General features: G+C 34.8%; 1 non-coding gene across 1 annotated transcript; it reads right to left on the bottom strand.

Moving 5' to 3' along the window:
• Window positions 1-1,986: 1,986 nt before the first annotated feature.
• LOC148581293 (small nucleolar RNA R71) lies at window positions 1,987-2,094 on the bottom strand. The gene has a single exon (XR_015897334.1). It is a non-coding gene; the product is annotated as a small nucleolar RNA R71 (small nucleolar RNA).
• Window positions 2,095-11,956: the final 9,862 nt, after the last annotated feature.

Below are 11,956 nucleotides of genomic sequence, written 5' to 3'. Positions count from 1 at the left end.
CTGGAATTCCTATTAAAAATTTTGAAATCCTTATTTTTCTTTTTCAAAATAATTTTCGAAAAATTACAAAAAATTAATAAAATCATAAAAACCAAAAATAATTTTGTGTTTCTTGTTTGAGTCTTGAGTCAAATTTTAAAGTTTGGTGTCAATTGCATGCTTTTAAAATTTGTGCATTTTTCGAAAACTCATGCATGTGTTCTTCATGATCTTCAAGTTGTTCTTGACAAGTCTTCTTGTTTTTTTTTTTGTTTGATCTTCATATTTTCTTGTTTTGTGTCTTCTGTTATTTTTCATATGCATTTTTGCATTCATAGTGTCTAAACATGAAAAATCTCTAAGTTTGGTGTCTTGCATGTTTTTCTTTTCTTAAAAATTTTCAAAAATAAGTTCTTGGTGTTCATCTTGACATTCATAGTGTTCTTGCATGCATCATTTGTTTTGATCCAAAATCTTCATGCATTGTGTCTTTTTTGTGTTTTTCTCTCTCATCATTGAAAATTCAAAAATAAAAAAATATCTTTCCCTTATTTCACTCATAATTTTTGAAAATTTGATTTGATTTAGTCAAAAGTTTTAAAAATTTAGTTGCTTCTTATGAGTCAAATCAAATTTTCAATTTAAAAATTCTATCTTTTTCAAATCTTTTTCAAAAATCAAATCTTTTTCATTTTTCTTTTATGATTTTCAAAAATTTCAAAAATTATTTTCAAAATCTTTTTCTTATTTTTATTTCATTTTTTCGAAATTAATGCTAACAATCAATGTGATTGATTCAAAAATGTTAAGTTTGTTACTTGCCTAGTAAGAAAGGTTCAATCTTTAAATTGTAAATCATATCTTTTTGTTTTTTGTTAAGTCAAGTAATCAACTTTAATTTTCAAAATCAAATATTTTTAAATTTATTTTTCAAATCTTTTTCAAATTAAGTTTCAATCATATCTTTTTCAAAATTAATTTCAAAATCTTTTCTAACTTCTTTTCTAACTTCTTATCTTTTCAAAATTAATTTTCAAATCCTTTTTTTTTTTGTAATCTTATCTTTTTGTTTCAATCATATCTTTTTCAAAACTACCTAACTAACTCTCTCTTTAATTTTTGAAAATCCCTTCCTCTTTTTCAAAAATTCCTTTTTAATTAATTAATTGTTTTGAACTTAGTTTAATTTCATTTGTCTTTTTTATTTTCGAATTTTAATTCTAATTTTAATTAAAAACAAAAATATTTTTCTTTTCTTTTTATTTAATTTTCGAAATTCTCTCGCCCTCTCATCTTCTTCTAATTATTTTATTTATTTACTAACACTTCTCTTCATCTAAGAATTCGAACCCATTCCTCACCTTTGTGTTTGGATTCTCCTTCTGCTATTCCTATCTTCTTCTACTCCCATAAAAGAATCTATATACTGTGACATAGAGGATTCCATATTTTCTTTGTTATTTCCTTCTTTGTCATATGAGCAGGAACAAGGATAAGAACATTCTTGTTGAGACTGATCCTGAACCTGAAAGGACTCTGAAGAGGAAGCTAAGGGAAGCTAAAGCACAACTCTCTGGAGAAAATCTGACAGAAATTTTCGAAAAAGAAGGAGACATGGCTGAAAATAATAACAATGCAAGGAAGATGCTTGGTGACTTTACTGCACCTAATTCCAATTTACATGGAAGAAGCATCTCAATCCCTGCCATTGGAGCAAACAATTTTGAGCTTAAACCTCAATTAGTTTCTCTGATGCAACAGAACTGCAAGTTTTATGGACTTCCATCTGAAGATCCTTTTCAATTCTTAACTGAATTCTTGCAGATCTGTGATACTGTCAAGACCAATGGGGTTGACCCTGAGGTCTACAGGCTCATGCTTTTCCCGTTTGCTATAAGAGACAAAGCTAGAATATGGTTGGATTCTCAACTTAAGGATAGCCTGAAATCTTGGGAAAAGCTGGACACGACTTTCTTAGCCAAGTTCTTTCCTCCTCAAAAGCTTAGCAAGCCTAGAGTGGATGTTCAAAACTTCAAACAGAAAGAAGGTGAATCCCTCTATGAAGCCTGGGAGAGATACAAGGAACTGACCAAAAAATGTCCTTCTGACATGCTTTCAGAATGGACCATCCTGGATATATTCTATGATGGTCTGTCTGAATTATCTAAAATATCATTGGACCATTCTGCAGGTGGATCCATTCACCTAAAGAAAATGCCTGCAGAAGCTCAAGAACTTATTGACATGGTTGCAAATAACCAGTTCATGTACACTTCTAAAAGGAATCCTGTGAATAATGGGACGCCTCAAAAGAAGGGAGTTCTTGAAATTGATACTCTAAATGCCATATTGGCTCAGAATAAAATATTGACTCAGCAAGTCAACATGATCTCTCAGAGTCTGAATGGATTGAAGGAATCATCCAACAGTACTAAAGAGGCCTCTTCTGAAGAAGAAAAACTTGTATATCCCCAGAAACAAGCATCTACCTGGCGTTAAACGCCAGAAACAAGCTACATTTGGGCGTTTAACGCCAGAAACAGGCAGCAGTTTGGCGTTAAACGCCAGGATTGCATAGCAAGGGCATTTTACACGCCTAATTGGAGCAGGGATGTTAAGTCCTTGACCCCACTTGATCTGTGGACCCCACAGGATCCCCTCAGGATCTGTGGACCCCACAGGATCCCCACATTTTCTTCTCTCCTCTTCATACCTTTTCATAACTCTCTTCCCCAAAATAACCTCCACTAATCACCTCCAATTCCCTTCCAAAACCATCATACACCCACCTACACCTACCCACTCAAATTCAAACCATCACTCCTTCCTTTTCACACATCATAACCACCTTAAACCCCCAGTGGCCAAACAATTCACACACCTCCATCTCCTCCATCTCTTCTTCTTCTCATCCTTTCTTTCTTCTTTTACTCGAGGACGAGCAAACATTTTAAGTTTGGTGTGGAAAAAGCATTGCTTTTTTGTTTTTCCATAACCACTAATGCCTCAAGGGATGCACTTCCCTCCACAAAACTATTTGGAGCAAATCAACACTTCCCTAGGAGAATTAAGTTCCAACATGGGACAACTAAGGATGGAGCACCAAGAGCACTCCATCATCCTCCATGAAATTAGAGAAGATCAAAGAGCTATGAGGGAGGAGCAACAAAGGCAAGGAAAAGACATAGAGGAGCTCAAAAGCACCATTGGTTCTTCAAGAAGAGGAAGACGTCACCCTCACTAAGGTGGACTCATTTCTTAATCTCCTTGTCTATTTATTTTACTGTTTTTTTATTTTTGAGCTTTATGTTTTATTTATATTTGTGTCTTTACTATATGATCACTAGTGTCTGAGTGTCTATGCCTTAAAGTTATGAATGTCCTATGAATCCATCACCTTTCTTAAATGAAAAATGTTTTAATTACAAAAGAACAAGAAGTACATGGTTTCGAATTCATCCTTGAAATTAGTTTAATTATTTTGATGTGGTGACAATACTTTTTATTTTCTGAATGAATGCTTGAACAGTGCATATGTCTTTTGAAGTTGTTTATGAATGTTAAATATGTTGGCTCTTGAAAGAATGATGAAAAGGAGACATGTTATTTGATAATCTAAAAAATCATAAAAATGATTCTTGAAGCAAGAAAAAGCAGTGAATACAAAAACTTACAGAAAAAAAATGGCAAAAATAAAAGAAAAAGAAAAAGAAAAAGCAAGCAGAAAAAGCCAAAAGCTCTTTAAACCAAAAGGCAAGAGCAAAAAGCCAATAGCCCTTAAAACCAAAAGGCAAGGGTAATAAAAAGGATCCAAGGCTTTGAGCATCAGTGGATAGGAGGGCCTAAAGGAATAAAATCCTGGCCTAAGCGGCTAAACCAAGCTGTCCCTAACCATGTGCTTGTGGCGTGAATGTGTCAAGTGAAAACTTGAGACTGAGCGGTTAAAGTCAAGGTCCAAAGCAAAAAGAAGAGTGTGCTTAAGAACCCTGGACACTTCTAATTGGGGACTTTAGCAAAGCTGAGTCACAATCTGAAAAGGTTCACCGAATTATGTGTTTGTGGCATTTATGTATCCGGTGGTAATACTGGAAAACAAAGTGCTTAGGGCCACGGCCAAGACTCATAAAGTACCTGTGTTCAAGAATCAACATACTGAACTAGGAGAATCAATAACACTATCTAAATTCTAAGTTCCTATAGATGCTAATCATTCTGAACTTCAATGGATAAAGTGAGATGCCAAAACTATTCAAGAGGCAAAAAGCTACAAGTCCCGCTCATCTGATTGGAGTTAAGTTTCATTGATATTTTGGAATTAATAGTATATTCTCTTCTTTTTATCCTATTTGATTTTCAATTTCTTGGGGACAAGCAACAATTTAAGTTTTGTGTTGTGATGAGCGGATAATTTATACGCTTTTTGGCATTGTTTTTACATAGTTTTCAGTATAATTTAGTTAGTTTTTAATATATTTTTATTAGTTTTTAAATAAAATTCACATTTCTGGACTTTACTATGAGTTTGTGTGTTTTTCTATGATTTCAGGTATTTTCTGGCTGGAATTGAGGGACTTGAGCAAAAATCAGATTCAGAGGTTGAAGAAGGACTGCAGATGCTGTTGGATTCTGAACTCCCTGCACTCAAAGTAGATTTTCTGGAGCTACAGAACTCCAAATGGCGCGCTCTCAATTGCGTTGGAAAGTAGATATCCAGGGCTTTCCAGCAATATATAATAGTCTATACTTTGTCCGAGTTTAAACGATGCAAACTGGCGTTCAACGCCAGTTCCATGCTACATTCTGGAGTTAAACGCCAGAAACAGGTTGCAAAGTGGAGTTAAACGCCAGAAACAGGTTACAAACTGGCGTTTAACTCCAAGAGAAGTCTCTACACGTGTAAAGCTCAATGCTCAGTCCAAGCACACACCAAGTGGGCCCTAGAAGTGGATTTCTGCATCATTTACTTATCTCTGTAAACCCTAGTAACTAGTTTAGTATAAATAGGACTTTTTACTATTGTATTTACATCTTTAGTTTTATCTTTAGATCACGTTTGGGGGCTGGCCATTCAGCCATGCCTGAACTTTCATCACTTATGTATTTTCAACGGTAGAGTTTCTACACACCATAGATTAAGGTGTGGAGCTCTGCTGTTCCTCATGGATTAATGCAAAGTACTACTATTTTTCTATTCAATACAAACTTATTCCGCTTCTAAGATATTCATTCGCACTTCAATGTGAATGTGATGATCGTGATAATCATCATCATTCCCAACTTATGAACGCGTGCCTGACAACCACTTCCGTTCTACCTTAGATTGAATGGGTATCTCTTGGATATCTAATATAGGGGACCGAGTCCGAGATATTAGAATCTTCGTGGTATAAGTTAGAACCCATGGATGGCCATTCTTGAGATCTAAAAAGTCTAAACCTTGTCTGTGGTATTCCGAGTAGGATCTGGGAAGGGATGGCTGTGACGAGCTTCAAACTCGCGAGTGCTGGGCGTAGTGACAGACGCAAAAGGATAGTAAATCCTATTCCAGTATGATCGAGAACCGACAGATGATTAGCCATGCAGTGACAGCGCATTGGACCATTTTCACAGAGAGGATGGGATGTAGCCATTGACAACGGTGATGCCTTACATTAAGCTTGCCATGGAAGGGAGTAGGAATGATTGGATGAAGACAGCAGGAAAGCAGAGGTTCAGAGGAACGAAAGCATCTCTATACGCTTATCTGAAATTCTCACCAATGAATTACATAAGTATCTCTATCCTAGTTTATGTTTTATTTATCTTTTAATTATTAAAACTCTACAACCATTTGAATCCGCCTGACTGAGATTTACAAGGTGACCATAGTTTGCTTCAAGCCGACAATCTCCGTGGGATCGACCCTTACTCACGTAAGGTTTATTACTTGGACGACCCAGTGCACTTGCTGGTTAGTTGTATCGAAATTGTGAAAAAAGAACTAAAATCATGAACGTGCATATTTAGTTTTTAGCGCCGTTACCAAGGAAGGAACGATCACGATGTCGTGCACCAGAGATCACAAAACAATTATATTCTAACTAATTATTCCTACTGTTTTGTTGTTTTTTGGCCTTCTTTTTCTCAGGCTCGAGCCACATCCTGATAAGCAGGGCCTGATCCTTTCAACTTCTTATTTTAATCCTCTGTTGACTGGTGGGGGTGGGGAGGTCCAATCCCTTTTAATCTATCTTTGCCTATTGCTGAAAAGGTTAGTCACTCACTATTGTTTCGATTTTTGCCTCATGAAATTATGTTGTATCATGTCTCTTTGGCTGCGTTTGGAAGGGAGACTAAGACTGAGAGACTGAGACTGGGAGATAGAGACTGAGACTGAATTAAGTCTCTGTATTGTGTTTAGTGTAAAATGTACTGAACTGAGTTATGTTTTCGTATTATGTTTAATTTGAAATAAATATGGAAATTGTGGGGTAGATTCGGAATTTGAAAAGTTAAAGATATTTTTGATAAAAAAATATTATTGAAGTTTCAGTCTCCGTCTCCAAAATTTCAGTTTCCTGTGTCCCCACAATCTGGAGGTACTGAAGGGATTGAAATTTTGGAGACGGAGATTGAAATTTTGGTTCCAGTCTCTTACCACCAAACACAATATTGAGTCTTAGTCTCCAAGCCTTAGTCTCATTTTCAGTCCCCCAAACCAAACGCTACCTTTAGTCGTAGAGGCTGGTGGTCGAAAGTTGACTCTAGTGCATTCTAAAGGGATTTCACTGGAATTTCTATGATGTTGAAGGTATTACAAAATGTTAATGGAGGGTGGATTCAAATATATAAGCGAAGCTCATACGAGTTCCCTAATTCAGGGAAGGCATTTGCTGATGCAGTGGAAGCAGCAGGACCAATTCTAGGACTTGCTCTACTTTTAATGAGTGAATATTTGATGTCTAGCTTCAATGAATCCTACCAAGCTAGGTTCGTAAACTTCAACTTCTTGGTCCACTCTTGGTTTGTCATATTTTAGAACTGTAAGCATTTGTGATAAGAAATTATATCAGACTTGGAAAGAAATGTATCATTAATATAGGGAGAATGGCACAAGATGGGAGGATAACAGGCCTGTCTTACAAAAGAAAGAAAAACAGAGAGAAAAGAAAAAGCAACCAATGAATCATAGCCTTTCGATCTCATAATATGTTTAAGCAGGGAAGTCCTCTAAAATGATACGAGTCTTTGCACCGTATAGAAGCTAAAAATCTAGTTCTGTCCCATAAAATTTGTTTAACCGAAAATCTACTGTTGAAGGTACATAAATTGCATTCCAATCAAATACATGTATAAATTTTCTAAAATAACTACAATGAAAAAAATTGCTATACCTAATTTACTTAAATTAGTGAGAAATTGAAATAAATTGATCTGAACTAACTAGTGCAACCATTGACCTTTAACACAATTTCTGTTATGGGATGATTTAGTTTTCATATTTACACATTTTCAATATCGATTTGAAAGGCATCATTAAGGATACCATCTATGTCTAGCAGGTAGTGATTTGCTTTAGCTTTCAATTTTTTTATTGAAGGATCTAAATCTTTTCCGTTTTCTTTATTCTTCAAGGTTTTTTTTTATAGTGGCCACTCTTCTCTTTGAGGCAAGAATTCACCAACGAGAAAGAATTATTTTTTTATTCATTAGATTCCAACATGTTTTAGAATTTTTTTAATTAATATCAGAATTCGAATATGAAAAAAATGTTTGACATTGACAAATAATTTATTGAGCATAAAATTCTCTTCTAAAGACAAATATTGTTAAATCTTTTCTTTTTATAAATCTTAAACCTTCTAATAATACCATGTTTGATAATTGACTGTCTACAGAATGATTTTTTGGTCAAAGATAACCAAATATTATCAAGTTTCGGTTGTTGGAAATTACATCGAAACTTTAACCCTATTCCTTTGAAAGGTAATGGGTTTATGTTCGATTAATAATATTTTACTAACTGAAAATATGCTAATTAAGAAAAGTAGCATTGATGTTTCAGGAAGGAGTTTTATGCACATCACGTGAGCAACCCTATTAACTCCGTCACTGCTTCTGTTTTTTTATGATTCAGTTTTTGACTTGCTCCCTTTTCTGCTGGCGATTTTTTTCTCATGGCTATGGTGATGCGTGTTTTATACTATTTATAAACGGTATGGCCTTAATTAGTTAGTTATTGACTACCATTTTTGTTTCAAGTTACTTTAGAAATAACAAAATTCAATTTTTGTATGAAGCTAACCAACCTACGTGATAAGGCATGCTAGTTTAAAGTTGCGATTCAATTTCATGTCAAAACTTTGGACTATAATCAACTTTATGATTAGGCTTGTTGGCTTCAGCATTGTGCTTTTTCTTCAGTCATATCACTATTCTTAGTTAAGGTAGGGGACCATGTACGAAAAAACAAAATTCCATTTGGACATTTGGCTATGGACTTGGTGGCATTATTTCAAAGGATCCAGTGAAGAGTTCCTGAGGGGTTTACTTGGGTACTACAATGTAATAAGTTCACAATCCATCCAATAGAGGTAAGATCTTTGCCTACATTTTTAAGTATTGAATATGTTAGTTTTTTTTTATTTTTTGTTAATCGAATTAAGAGTTTTCAATTCTGAAAATGTATTAAATTTAAATTTCTCGATGATGATGAGAATATGTTGTTTTGTTTGTTGGCCCACAATTGATGATTATCACTTCACTGTTTGAAGCATCACCATTTTCCCCATTTGCACCTAAACTATCTTCCTTTCCTCTTCTTCCAAATCAGATCATAAGGGTAAGTCTATGGCATTCTCAAGCTTCACCCTCTCCTTGTGATATTGGGTTTTTTAGGGTCCTGAAGAGGTTATCTATTACTTTCTTATGTTACGAATTGATTGATGATTTTGGGTAATTAAATTACTTCTGATCTTAGCTATGAAGGTTTTGATTATAGAGTATCTAATAAACTCAACGCCTAGTAGCCATCGATTTCCTTTAGCTGATGATTTTGAATGTGACTGTTAGAATTAGGAAATGAGATTGATATAAAAATAATTTGAGGTTTCAATTTTCAACTTGAGCCAAGTTTCCAAGGATGTTGGGATTTCGATACTTGTTTTTCGAATAAATAGTTGCGTGCTCCAGGGAGCAAGCAACTATTTCTAGTGCATTTGTTGTGTTCAAGCTGTGTGCTGTGCTATGGCATTTTATAAAAGATTGCCTTTCAAAGCAATTATAAGCTAGAGTTTTGGATACTAGTTTGCCAATTTTCTGAATTCATGGATTGGTTAGCTTTGTTCTTTAAATCCTTTTACCGTTTAACGTAGCATGTTTGTTCAGCAAAACTTTGTTATTTTAAGACGAATCTTTTAAAAATTTAGGTGATGTATGGTTGGGGTGTAAACTTTTATAACTGAGCTCATTTGTTAAGTTACATATTAAATTCATCCATGAAAATTCTTCCCACCATGTTACAACTGAACCAAAAATACTCTTAAGATGTAAATTACTTGAATCAATGAACTTGTTATTGTTTTTATCACTGACAATGTGCAAACTCTCTTGCAGAATTCAATTCTAAGAAAGAATTTTCTGATTATTTATGTATCTATTCCGTTTTGCCTTTTGGTTACAAAGTCTGTTGTAATCATGCCAGACTTTGGAGTATAGCTTGAAACTCACTACATGAGGTATGGCTTTAGTTAATTGATTATTTATTCATAGTTCAACAAGCTAGTAAAGACAAAGAGAAAAGCCAAGCGTAATATGTAATTATTCTGTAAAATAGTCTTTTCAAAGAAAAGGTTGAGAAAGTTGAACGCTGGCACTGGTTTTCCAGCCTTTTGTAAATGTTCATGCTTGAGACATTTTCAATGTATACCTCTGCTTGCATCTGGATTGTACATTTAAGAATACTTTGTCTAGTTTGATTTTAGTTATCAGCAATCTACATCAAATATAAATATTTTTGAGTTCATTTTATTAGTTATCCAGTATGGTGTTTGTGTATGTCACCCTTATTTTTGTCGTTGGATACTTTGTCACAGTGGAAAAAATGTTAAATGCTTTGTCCCCATTGACAAGATGCTGAAAACTATTTTAGTAGAATGTATGACACTTGTGACTTGTTATGTAAAATCCGGTTAATTAATGGCTAATTAACCAATAAATTTAAAATATATTCTAGAAAGTGAGAAATGAGGTTTTTATGGTTTAATGTGATAGAGAAATTAAAAACGAGAATTTTGACACTAATTTTTAAGAAATCGGCCCAAGATTGGGTCGAACGGGCCAACCGGACCCAAGTTGGGCCCAAGGGCCCAGCCATGCCTCATTAATTAATGAGAGCTCAGCTCTCTCCCTCCCTAAAACAAGCACACACACTGAAACACAGCCATGGGAGGAGAAAGGAGAAGCAAACCCTTAGTTTGATTCAAGGTGACATCACTTTTCGCTCCGAGCTCCGATTGACGCCCCGTTTGTGGCCACGTGACCGCAACGTCGAGCTCTACAAAATACATATAATCAATCTTGAGGTAAGTCACATTTTTTCCTTCGATTCCTAGCCCCTAATTTTGAGTTTATTGGACAAAAATATTGAAATTTGTGAGCTCCTTGTGTTATAGGATCAAATTAGCTTGAAGGGAAGGCTTGTTCTAGCTCCCTTGGTCCTTGGGTAAGGTGAGATTCTCAAACTCTAGTGAAAATATTGAATTTGAAGTGTTAGGTATTGAGTTATTGTGTTTGGATGTGATATTGTGGCTTAGGCTTTACATATATATATATATATATATATATATATATATATATATATATATATATATATATATATATATATATATATATATATATATATATATATATGGGAGCTTGATTGGTGATTTTGGCAAGCCTTGGAGTGGATCTTGTACCTAAGAATCTATTGGTGAAGCATTGAGGCATTGGAAGTTGAGAAAAAGTGAATTTGGGAGTGTTCCGAGTGGAACGAGAATCGGCCAAGGTATGGTTTCAGTTTTCTGTATCTAAAATGTAATATTGTGTGAAAATGTAGGCTAGTGGCCCTAGGAGACGATTTTTGGAGCTATTGATGTGGTTGATGAATGATATATATTGTGTGGTTATGTATGTATTTGGTGGATTATGAAATGTTGATGTAATTGTGGGATGATTGGGACTTGGATTGGATAAATGAATTGTGATGATAATGGTTGGCAAGCATGTAATGTTGTATGTGATATGCATTAATGTGTTTAATTGATGATTATGTGGAGGCTCTTATTGATGAGCATGATTTGAAAAATGAACTTGATATGTGTATATTTATATATATGGTGATTGATACATTGAAAGTTTATTTGGAGTTTGGGATATGAGGTGTTGATTATGTAGTAAGGTTTGGTTATATATGGTGGAAATTGATGGGTTGGTGACTAAAAGAGGTTTGGGAATAATTGAGGATTGGAATGGTTGAGTTTTGGTTGATTTTGTGTGAACTGGTAAATGCATCTTTTGAAAATAGGGAGTTTATGAGTTTTGAAAAAAGTGAATTTTGGTGAACTTCAACGGATCATATCTTGAGCAATTGTTTTCGGAATTTGGTGATTTTTGTATCAATTGAAAGATAATTTCATAAGCTTTAAAATGGTTTAAATTTGATTGAAATTTGAATTTTGTGGAAGGAGATATGATCATTGGAAGTTTTGGTCAAAAATCTAAATTCTACAAATTCTGCAGAATTTGTGAGTTCTGGGTTGTGTGTGCACGCATAGCCCTGTGCGCGCACACAACCCGTTGAATCTTGAGGCCTGTGCGCATGCACAGCCCCGTGCATACGTACAAGTGGAAATGGGGCTGCTGCTGGGAGCGTCAGCATGCTCTGTGCGCGTACATGGCCAAGGAAGTTTTGCGAGCTGTGCGTGCACACAGCCTTGTGCGTACGCACACGTTGGGA

This window comes from Arachis ipaensis, chromosome B10 (assembly GCF_059453495.1).
Source record: "Arachis ipaensis isolate K30076 ecotype BB chromosome B10, ASM5945349v1, whole genome shotgun sequence".
In the NCBI taxonomy this organism is placed as follows: Eukaryota; Viridiplantae; Streptophyta; class Magnoliopsida; order Fabales; family Fabaceae; genus Arachis; species Arachis ipaensis.
This window is presented reverse-complemented; position numbering and strand designations above follow the sequence as displayed.